Below are 12748 nucleotides of genomic sequence, written 5' to 3'. Positions count from 1 at the left end.
GCATATTTGGTCAAGGATTTTATCTATGCTGCTTGTATATTAGACCTAAGATGTTTTTGGGAAATTATGGAGAGTAGATGCAAGTAGGACAAGGGTAGCTACCATGCATACTAGGAGCTACCAATGATACCTTGGTGGCTACCAAAGATATCCTGGTAGCTACTAAAGATATCATGGTAGCTACCAAGTATATCCTCGTAGCTACCAGTATTATCCTTCTATTTGACTGATTGAGAGCTACTAAGATGACACTACTATTGCTACCAGCAAGACTATGCAACTACTATGCACAGACTGGGTCCATAGCTATTATGCAAATTGGTAGCTACCAATGCAATAAATACTAGTGGCTACCACTATTAGACATTGGTAGTTGTTGTTGCTTCCTAATAGTAGAGTGAACAAAAGGGTTGCTACCATATAGATTGGTGCCTACCGTTAAATACTCTGGAAGCTACCACTCAATACATGGACTTAACGCTTTCAGTGTATGCAAACCTCATACACATAAATACTCTAGAAGCTACTGGTGGTACTCAATTCATAGACTTGGGGCTTTCAATGTATGCAGACCTCATACCCATAAATAGAATGAAGTTTAAATCTTGATAGGTTGTCACATGTAGGTCTCTACAATCCCTACAAACCTTGCATAGCATGTTGGCTGTGCAGCAAAAATAGAGGCAAGAGACTTATGTTTGAGATGAGCAAAAGAAAGGGGTTTTTTTCAACTTAATCAAAAAAAGTAGTAGGAAATGTGTTTCCCGCTTTCAAAAATAGAAGGAAACGCACGTATCCTTTCTTGGTATCGCAGAAACCTTGCGCAGTACATTGACATAGAAGAGACTTATCATTCAAGATAAGTCAAATAAATGGGTTTTTATCGATTCGTTCAAAAAAAAAGCACTAGGAAACATGTTTTCCGCTTCCAAAAATAGGAGGAAACACTCATACCTTGTCTTGGTATCATGGAAACATTGTCTAAGTATGTCATGTAAGTGTAGTGTAAATAAAGAAAAAACATAAACAAGTGTACAAGTCAACAAAAAACATGTAAGTGTAGTACAAGTCATACTTAAACATTGTCTAAGTATGTCATGTAAGTGTAGTGTAAATAAAGAAAAAACATAAACAATTGTACAAGTCAACAAAAATCACTTTACGACATTAAGCACTTAACATTTTACCTCTTGGTTCGTTATAATAAAAGAAGATACATCACCATTCCCAATGAGCAAAATACTCTTTAAGACATTAAGTACTTGATTGTTTATACCACTTATTGTGATTACATGTCAGAATAGAATGTCTAATAGTCATATTGTATATGACATTTCTTTGCAACTTCTATGCTCACATTATTGACTAGTTGCGGCAACGGTGAGTGGATGGCAAATTGGAGGCGATCTTTCACATAAAGCCAAGATATGAGTCAAGATCTGACACTTGTTGTAAGATAATCTTGAACTTCCGTGGGATTCTGATCTTCCGTATTCTTCACTATGTAGGAAGTTCCTTTAGGATTCCATAGCAGCTTGTACTATGAGTCATCCACTACAATTATGGACACAAGAGTATGCCGGTAACTTGTCTCTCAGAAGTCAAATAGCTTCTTGTAAAATATAGGCTTGCCACCTTGTAGTTTGAATCTCTTATCTCTTATACAATTCTCTTGTGAAAACACTGCCTTGAACCTAGGAAAGTGCAAAGGGAAGCAACTTTTCAACAATTTTTCTACTTTCTTCCTCATATAGAATGTCCACACAAACACATCAAAGTGCTCAAGGCACCGGTACAAGAAGGCAGGTGCATCCCTTTTGAACCTAGCAGACTCCCATGCTGCCATTTTTAGAATTGTGACCTAATCCTAGTAGGAAGGTGCATCTTTATGGTGCTTGCTATCTATTGAAGTCGGTAGGACACCATTAATATCAAGGATTATAGCTAGCTTCAACTCAAACAATGTATTCTTTGGATCGTCCCAGGGTCGATACATCATCCCATCCTTGCGCTTCACATATGGACTGGCCCCAGATGCATCACCACTTGCACCACCTGCATCACTATCTACAGCACTCCCATATGCATCACCACCTGCATCATTATTTGCAACACTCCCAAATACTTCACCAACTGCATCAGCCCCAGAGGCATCACCACTTGCACCACCTACATCACCATCACTCCTAGATGCATCACCATCTCGTTTATCACCAATATCCACATCATCAATGTACTCAGCAACTTCAAACTTTCCAACTTCAAACTTTCCAACATTCAAAGCTTTGATTGCCTTTAATAACTCACATGTACTAACCACGTTTAGCCCATAACCCAACTCACTAAGTGCATTATGCAGTGAACACAATTCTGCCATCTTCGAACAATCCCAACTTAGACCAAAACCTTTGTCCTTATCCTCTTTCTCCTCAAGACTGCTAGCACCTAGAACTTTTCCTTCAACCCTCAATGAAGTATCTACATTAGGATGGTCTTTCACTACGGACTTTACTACCACATCTATTATGTGATTTAGATCCTCAATGAGGCTACTGGCAGTGTGTCTGAGCATAAAAAACAACACTAAGATTAAAAAAATGACAGACATGACATTAAAAACATCAATTTTGGCTTTCTTAATACATAGGAAATGGAGAGATGTTACAAAGCTAGGCTTTAGGAAAAATGCCAAAATTGGGTATAGGCCACAAAGCAAAAATACAAAGACTAACTTTGGAGTTTTTTTCTGACTCTAGTTGCAGTATCACCTTTTCTTCCAACATCTTTGGAAATATTTTCTCTTGCATCTTTTCCCGCTAGGTCCTTTGATATCTTTGTTGGCCCGTCTACATTCTCTATAGGCTTTCTAGCAGCCTCATCTGCAAGGAAAAAGCAACAATGAGCAAGATTTAACTTTAAATAGTATTATCTACCTTAAGGAAAAAATAGAAGCAAAATTACCACCTATCATCTTTCTCTTTCTTTCACTTTGCATCATCCGTATGGTCTACAAGATAGAAGGATTCAACAGCATTGGTCTTCTCTGGTGAAGATCATCTTCGAGTTCATCTTCCTTCTCAAGACCATCCTTGTCTAGCACACCTTCCTTCTCAACGTGTTCGTGTGCCTCAAAAAATTGTTCTCCACAATTACCATAGTCTTTTACCATATCCTTTACTACCGCATTGATTATGTGATCAAGATCATCATTGAGGCTAGTGGCAGCATCTGAGCATTAGAAAAAAATAATGAGATAAAAAACAATGATAATCTGGACATAAAAAAGTGAATTTTGGCTTTCAAAATACATAGGAAATGGTAAACTATTACGAAGGCAAAAAGGGTGAGAGGCTTTAGGAAAAATGCAAAAAATGGGTTCTGACTATGGAAGTAGCACCTGTTTTTCCAACATCTTTGGAAATATTTTATGTTGCTTCTTTCTCCATGTGGTCCTTCAATGTCTCTGTTGGCCCTTCTCCATCCTCTATAGGCTTTCTGGCAGCCTCATCTACAAGGAAAGAAGCAACAATGAGCAAGATTTAACTTTAAGCATTGTGATCTGTCTTAAGGACAAAACAGACCCATCTTTGTCTCACACGCCTTCCTTCTCAACTTGTACGTGCCCCTTCAAAAATTGTTCTTCATAATTATTACCTCCTATAATCTCCAGCTTTTTGGCACGCTCAGCCTTTGTAGTCATGACAAGTATTAAGGAATTAAGGACACTACCTCAAGTTACATATGGATACAACATGACAATGGTAGCTACCTGTTGTCTCTCCATGCTAAGGGTTTGCAAGGGATTTGCATGTAAGTCGAAGGGTTTGAAATGAAGAGAAGTTGCTTGATGCACAGTGGAGGCACCAAAACCACGTGGACTGCCTATGCCCCCCTTCTCCTCTTCATGCTCCTACTCATGTCGCCTTGTTCTCCTTCTCCTCATTGTCTTCCCCTCCCTTCAGCTCTTTGCACCTTAGTACTTTTGTGCAGTTTGCTCATGTCGATGCATGCTGCCAGTTTAACACCACGGGTTGCCACAGAAGGAGGCTTTTTGAACACATAGAGAGAGGCTTCAACTTCTCTTTATCAGGCTCTCGAGGCAACTCAGGTAGGTGACTTGAGCTCCTTCAAATCTCAAAGCAAGCCAGGATCAGAGCAAGGATGATGGCAAGGAAAAACCAAGAGAGTAGGGCTTGGAAAGAAGTGGGAAAATACAGAGGTAGAGAATCTAGAATCTTTATAGTAATATACCTTCTTCTTTTTTTTAGTAGAAGGATTAGGAGACTTAAATATCTCTCTCTCTCTCTCTCTCTCTCTCTCTCTCTCTCTCTCTCTCTCTCTCTCTCTCTCTCTCTCTCTCTCTCTCTCTCTCTCTCTCTCTCTCTCTCTCTCTCTCTCTCTCTCTGTGGTAGCACATGCAGGTCGCCCTCTTGTTTTGACCGTCCCATCAATGACCTGGCTTTGTCAATTTTTGTCAACAGCATTCAAACCCCTCATTCCCTTAGTAGTCCCTCCACACTATCTCACACGGGCATGCTCAAATGGGATCGATGGTTGAGGTGATCTGAGCCGTCAGATGCGCATTTGGTAAATTCGGGGCGTTTGGTAAATTTGAGAAGAGAAGTAAATACGGGCAGGCTTGTAAATTCGGATCCGCACCCCATGTCTTGAACCCCTGACCTCCCCACCACGAGCCATGTGCACTAACCACTACGCCCTCATGCGTACGTTGAAATATAGGGGATTCGAGTATGTCATATAAAGTAAATCGGCCCACCTTTACAATATGACATACTCGAATCCCCTATATTTCAACGTACGCATGAGGGCGTAGTGGTTAGTGCACATGGCTCGTGGTGGGGAGGTCGGGGGTTCAAGACATGGGGTGCGGATCCAAATTTACAAGCCTGCACGTATTTACTTTTCTTCTCGAATTTACCAGACGCCCCGAATTTACCAAATGCGCATCTGACGGCCCAGATCACCTCAGTCGTCGATCCCATTTGAGCATGGCCGTGTGAGATAGTGTGGAGGGTACGCCATCCCCCAGTTCAAGAAACAGAGCCACATAAACTCTGAATGTCCCAAAATTTAAGCATATCATTACACCAATGGTCGATGATCAGATGTCCCCTTGCCCCTCCATTGTCCCCTTGACGCCCGTGATAGCAAATGTGCAAAAATGGTTGCAACCCACAATTCAAGATGTAGGCAAGCTCGCATGATACAGTAGGGGACTCCCGCCACCTCCAAGAGATAACTAGGTGCCACCTCGAAGAGATAATTAGGGTGTTGCCAGCTCGGCACGGCTATGCCCTCATGCATGGGATGTTGTAAGGGGCCAAGTGCGAAGCTGGAGAGATTGTGGCAAGCCTATCCATAGTGGCTGTAAGGATTTATAGCCACAAGGATGGGACTTCAATCTCTTTAATATCATAGTGATAGTGATAGTGATAGTGATAGTAATAGTGATAGCAAGTTTGCAAAAATGTTTGGAGCCCGCAATTCAAGATGTAGGCAAGATCGCAGGCTGCTGCAGTAGGGGACTCCCGCCACCTCCAAGAGATAATTAGGTGCCACCTCGAGGAGATAATTAGGGTCCTCCCAGCTCGGCATAGCTATGCCCTCATGCATGGGATGTTGTAAGGGGCGAAGTGAGAAGCTGGAGAGATTGTGGCAAGCCTATCCATAGTGGCTGTAAGGATTTACAGCCACGTGGGTGGGACTTCAGTCTCTTTAATATCATAGTGATAGTGATAGTGATAGTGATAGCAAGTGTGCAAAAATGGTTGCAGCCCGCAATTCAAGATGTAGGCAAGATCGCAGGCTATAGTAGGGGACTCCGCCACCTCCAAGAGATAATTAGGTGCCACCTCGGGGAGATAATTAGGGTGCTGCCAGCTCAGCACAACTATGCCCTCATGCATGGGATGTTGTAAGGGGCGAAGTGAGAAGCTGGAGAGATTGTGGCAAGCCTATCCATAGTGGCTGTAAGGATTTACAGCCTCGTGGATGGGACTTCAGTCTCTTTAATATCATAGTGATAGTGATAGTGATAGTGATAGCAAGTGTGCAAAAATGGTTGCAGCCCACAATTCAAGATGTAGGCAAGATTATAGGCTGCAGTAGGGGATTCCCGCCACCTCCAAGAGATAATTAGGCACCACCTCAGGGAGATAATTAGGGTGCTACCAGCTCAACACAGCTATGCCCTCATGCATGGGATGTTGTAAGGGGCCAAGTGAGAAGCTGGAGAGATTGTGGCAAGCCTATCCATAGTGGCTGTAAGGATTTACAGCCACATGGAAGGGACTTCAGTCTCTTTAATATCATAGTGATAGTGATAGTGATAGTGATAGTGATAGCAAGTGTGCAAAAATGGTTGCAGCCCACAATTCAAGATTTAGGCAAGATCGTACGTTGCAGTAGGGGGCTCCCGCCACCTCCAAGAGATAATTAGGCGCCACCTCGGGGAGATAATTAGGTTGCTGCCAGCTCGGCACAGCTATGCCCTCATGCATGGGATGTTGTAAGGGGCCAAGTGAGAAGCTGGAGAGATTGTAGAAAGCCTATCCATAGTGGCTGTAAGGATTTACAGCCACGTGGATGGGACTTCAGTCTCTTTAATATCACATATCATATACAGATAGATGTTGAATCAAAGGTGGATTTAAGCTCAGTCTTTGAGATGGAAGATTTGGGTCTCTTGCATCATTTTAGGAATTGTTATGGGAGTATTTCTTTGTGTTTCAAAATCAAAATCTACCGGTGCACATACAAAATGGGTTTGAAACTTGATGTGCATGATTTTGGTGACTACTTTGATGTATCTCTTTATCAACATGTTATTCATTGTCTCATTATACATCTATAATCTCAAAAGCAAAAGCTGGTACATTCACACATAACCTCGGTACTATGGGTTGGCAGTTAGTAAGAAGGACCTCTTATTATTTGATTGGGCAATTAGTAAGAAGGAATTCTTATTATTTAACTGGGCACTTGACACCTTGCTTTGTTTATTCTCTCGGGGGGTGTCCAAAGTGATCCCGTTATTTATTTTGTCTTTTAGGTATTTATTTTACTTCTTTGTCAAAGTCTAGGTAGGGCAATTTACTCAGACGGGTATGTATGTGACCCCTTTCCCCCATTGTACATTGTATAATTTATTCATTGCCAAGGTTGATTGCTTCAAGAAACTCTATCTCTCTCCCTCCCTCCCTCCCTCCCTCTCTCTCTCTCTCTCTCTACACTTCTGCATCGTCAAATTTGACATGGTATCAGAGCTACGTGCTATCGTAACCTTGGGCAAGGAAAGGCACCCATGAGTTGTGAAGAGAAGTCCTCAAGTGAGCATTCCCCTTCCCTTTAATCGGCGGTGCTATCCACAATGATCCCTGAAGATTGGAAAATGCTACATTCTGTGAGCTACCCGTTGACTCCAAGCTACACCTTACAAAACGCTAGGGCATTGTGGGTTTAACTATTTGCTCGCTGCCTGCCCATGCGTGAAGTCTTCTACTGGAGATTGCGTTTTAAAACTCCCTCATCGACGACACTGTTTGAACTACTACATTAGGGCAGTATGGCGACCAAATTTGCCCCCTACCTACTGCACCAGCATTCTGAAATGTTCCCCACTAGCACCTCTTTGGTTCTTCCCTTGGCGACAATCACCCTTCTCCTCCCCTTCTACACAAACAGCGTTCTGATACGCTATTGCATTTTTCACACCATTGTCGATGGCCCCCTCCCTATGTTCTCCTACTCACTCAATCTCCAAGAGGCACCCCCAATTGCTTCAAGGGTGAAGTTTAGAGAGGGCAACGGAGGCCCTTTGGTATCATGTAATCGGCTTTGGAAGGAATCTTTGAGGGTTGTGAGTGAATTTGTTTTTCGGACTGGCCTTGGGAAAATGGCTTGTAAGAGCCTTGAACAAGAGGATTGAGTAGCTCAATTTTTTGGAGACCTTATGGAGAGGCTTTGGGATAGTGCGGCCACCCTTTTGGAGTGCAAGAAGGAACAAATTTCTAGATCTTTCAACTTCAACATGGCCCCCCTTACTCGAGCACCAGCGCCATCAACGACCAAAACCAACAAGAGGCTATGGATAGCAGATCAACCATCTAGTTAGCGGCCTATGCTCAACCACAGATCTCAAGGAAACTGGCAAATTGTTTGGCTCAAGATTGTGAATCCAAAAGCAAATGGTTGAGTTCCCTAGAGGACAAAGGCAAAGGCAAGCTTGACAAGGATGGCAGTACCAGTACTCAGTTAGCTGCCTTGGTACTCACGAGGTCCAACAACCAATGTTATAAAAGTGACAGGACACTCGAGAGTTTGCAGCCAAAGAAAAAAGCACAAACTCACAAAACGGAAAAGGCAGGCAAGCTGGACAAAGATAACAGTAATGAAGATTTGATATAGGAGATTGACACGGCACACGTGGTGACGACCGACCACGGTGGTCACAACACGAGATTTCTAGTCAGAGGGTAGTTACCACCACTAGCTTTAGCTAGAGAGAGGCTTGTGAGTGGTAGAGAGGGGCAAGAATTGCTGCGTACAATTCATATGTACCCTTGTGTTGGAGTTCTAGTTATTGGTGTTTGAACCCATGGGTCAGAGTTCAAGGCGCATGAGTCTAGCAGAGAACAATTCAGACATATCTAAAACCTTATGGATGAGTGCACCAATTTATTGTTGCTTGTTAGATTATGGACAGGATGTGTTTTGAAGTTCATTATCTAGGAGTATTTTGGACGTGATATGGTCACAGTTCAAGAATGGGGATTCTTGGACTTCTCAAGTGAAGTGCACAAAGTAATCCCATTATTTATTTTGGCATTTAGGTATTTATTTTACAAAGTCTGGGTAGGGCAATTTACTGAGGTGGGTATATATGTGATCCCTTGCACCCATTGTACATAGTATCGATTCATTTTCCAAGGTTGGTTGGTTTAGTGGTATCTCTTTATCTCTCTCGTCTATTCTCCCCATTACTTTACGATTTTGCGTCATCGACTTTGATATGATATCAGAGCTTATGGCCCATTGATCATGGGAGGAGCATCCGCATAGGGAAGAGGAGACGGAGCTGGCTTAGAGAGGAGCACGAGAACCCACCAGATGCATGGGAATGGGCACAGCATTATGAAATGCTAGCATTTCTTGGGGAAACACACAGGCGTGAGGAGGATCTACAGTCAAGCGTTTTGAAATGCCAACGACAGCCACCCAACATCTTAACCCGACAAGCATTTTGAAACGATGAGGCATTGGAAACTACTTGAAGGTAGTTTTGTGTGCATTTTGAGATGCAAGCAGAGAAGGTGGCTGCATTGTGCACCAGCTAAGGGTTGTGTTTTGAAATGCTAGGCAACAGAGGATCAAATAACGACTCAATTCTTTACGCCTTTTGAGAGGCTTTCATGTTGATCCCCCTCCCCTCCCCTCCCCTCGTTCCCAAGATAGTGTTTTGAAATTCCATCAGCCTAGAGGCTTCGGAGGTGGGGACCAAAGTGCCCAAGGTCCTCGGAAGGAGTTTTTGGAGCAGCTTAAGGACGACCATTGGAGGCATTTGGAGTGCGAGGAAAAAGTGTAGGCTTGCTGAGGATTGAACCTAGCTTGCTATGGCTTGTACTTGCGAGATGGCCCAACCTTGCTTGAGTACCAATGACCAAGACCAATCATCAGCTATGGAAAGTTCATCGACCACCATCTAGTTAGCGGCCTATGCACAAGAAAAGTTCTCGAGGAAACCATTGTTTTGTTTGGCTTAGGATTGTGAAGCCAAAAGAAAATGGACGTGTTTCCTAGAGGAAAAAGGCAAAGGTAAGCTTGACAAGGACGGAAGTTTCAGTACTCAGTTAGTTGCCTCGATACCCACGAGGTCCAACAACCAATGTTATAAATGTGACATGACGCTTTGTTTGGCTTGAATTTTGAAGCCAAAGACAAAATTAGAAACTCACAAAAGGATGAGGAAAAAGGCAAGATGGATAGAGATAACGGTAATAAAATTTTATAGAGGAGATCGGCATGGCACACATGGTGGCAACCACAGTGGCCACAACACCAGATTTCGAGTCATGAGGTAGTTTTTTCCACTAGCTTCATCTAGAGAGAGAGAGGCTTGTGAGTGGCAGAGAGGGGTAATAAGTGCTCCATATAATTAATTTGGACCCTTGTGTTCGAGTTCAAGTTATCGGTGTTTGAACCCGTCGGTGGAAGTTCAAGGCACATGCATCTGGCGGGGAACCAATTAGACGTATCTAAAACACTATGGATGAGTGCACACCAATCCATTATTGTTGGTTGGATTATGGATAGGATGTGTTTCAAAGTTCATTGTGTGGGACGTTTCGATGTGATGTTTCATAGTTCACGAATGTGGATTCTTCGACATAGTGTGGTCTATAGTTCAATTTTCTAAAGGCAACCAATGCACAAGATGGCATTCTTCTGGGTAGCAAAATCGAGGTGTACACACAGTAGTCGGCCACTTCTAGGGTGTCCATAATAGATTCTTCATCGACTTGGTCTCACTATTTATGTCCAGTATGAGCAGCAAAGAGGGTGTTAAAGTTTTGGCATCTCAAGTGAACTACCCAAAGTGATCCCATTATTTATTTTGGCTTTTAGATATTTGTTTTACTTATTTGTCGAAGTCTGGGTAGGGCAATTTACTGAGGTGGGTATATATGCGACCCCTTGCCCCCATTGTACATAGTATCAATTCATTGCCAAGGTTGATTGGTTCAGCAGTATCTATCTCTCTCTCTCTCTCTCTCTCTCTCTCTCTCTCTCTCTTATTCTCCCCATTGCTCTACGCTTCTACATCATTGACTTTGACGAGGGGGCGTCACTACACATGCTTTTTGAGACTCATATGGGGCTGGTTGTTATGGGACTTGTGTATTCACAAGTGGATTTTTTTTTGTGCTTGACAAACCATGTGTATGTTGATTGAGCAAGAAGTAGTATATTGTAGCCATTTGTAGTTATGAGGTAGAGTACAAAGGTCGTATTTTGCAAATAGGGTTTGTGCTTGGCTCAATAACCTTCTAAGAATGGGATAATTATGTGAAATATAAGGCAAGATATTCCAAGCAAGATCAAAGGTAAAAATAGGACATAAATATAGCACATTGTTGCATGGAATCTATAACCGCATGAAACACCTTGAGGTACCCTACCATTATATTGGGGAGAGACTCTTTGTAGGAGAGATCATGTATCAACATAGGACAAGCTTGCCAATCCATTCACAAAGGTTTTGCCTTGTGAGAAGTTTGAAGCTTGGAATGGTCTAAATCACTTTGACAACTATTCCAAAGAGTAACTAATAAGTTCAGGAGGTGAGGTGACCACATGAGAAACTCAGAATTCACATGAGAGATTCGGACTTTGAATGAATAACTAGACTTAGCAATAGACTTTATATTAACAGACATTGAATGAGATAATTGGAAAAGTATTCAGATTCATATTCAAAATGTAGTTTGAAGTACAAGGGTTTAGGTATCAAAGCTTTGGATGATTAATAAGAAATTACAACTGGCACAAAGCCCATTACTGAGAACTCCTAAGGCATCCTAAGCTCTATAAGATACAATTCAAGAAGGAATTGAAGCTAAGCCATAAAGCCGCCCCAAAATGAGATTAATGGGTCCTATTTATAGGTGTTGGCAGTGCATTCTGATTGTTTGAAATAGTTGTACACTTCGACGTACTTGATCGTAACTCCGCCAAGTAACTTCAGCAGTATCCAAGTAAACTCCAGAGATAATCCATGTAAGTCATCTCTCTAAGTGTTGGTTCCCACCTTTTACATCCTCCTCCACTTTCTTGAATTTTGTCATATACAAACTTTTCGACTTTGGACTAGCTTCCTTTCTTTTGCTTGCACTTTGGCTTGTCTGGAGCCTTCTTCACCTCAGGTCTTTGAATGATCTGAGTTGGTGGTCCAGTACACTTCATCCCCAACTAATTTTGGGGAGTGTTGCAGGTTGTGTTTTCCTTCATGATAAGTCAATCTATAGCCTCCTACTCTAGTTGCTCCCTTCTTTCTATTAGCATCTTCACTAAATAGGGTGTCAATGTATGCCATTTCTTTGTATCAGAGTCATCAAGGCTTATCATTCCCTTTGTCAACCTAGCTCTTGCCAGCTTATGGTGGATTGAAGCGATTTGTATTCACCCATATAGATTGGGCTAATTCTCCTTCATTTGGTTCTTAAAGAATACTTCATACATTTCTTTGAAATAAGGCTAAGAACTAGCTTTGTTGGCTAGTTCCTTCTCAAGAATCTTTGAAGCTTTGACAGACAACTGAAGTAGATCATTTGCGTGCCTTATTAGCTGGCTAGTCTAGGCTTTCTACTGTTTTCATTGTCACTAAGCATTGACTTCCATGAAACCCATAACACGGTGCTTTACTCATAGTAGTCTCTTATGTGGTCTACTATCTAAATATACCTCATTTTATCTACAGGTTCATTGTAGATTGGCTAGAGAGCTAGGTAGAACCTTGGGAGTTATCTTCCCTCATTTTGGTAGTGCATACATTAGAACTTGTGAATTTGTTACAGCCTCAATATAATGCATGACTACCTTGTTTTTAGTATGCATCATCTTTCAAACAATCCTAATCAAATGGAGTAAGTGTTTTAGGTATGGTTCATGTTCTTTAACGGACATTCTTGTGCGCCTGCCTTTGTTGCTTGATTTAGTATTCTCTAAGATA

Source organism: Adiantum capillus-veneris, chromosome 28, assembly GCF_014529385.1.
Source record: "Adiantum capillus-veneris isolate H3 chromosome 28, ASM1452938v2, whole genome shotgun sequence".
NCBI lineage: Eukaryota > Viridiplantae > Streptophyta > Polypodiopsida > Polypodiales > Pteridaceae > Adiantum > Adiantum capillus-veneris.
Note: the sequence above shows the minus strand (reverse complement) of the source record.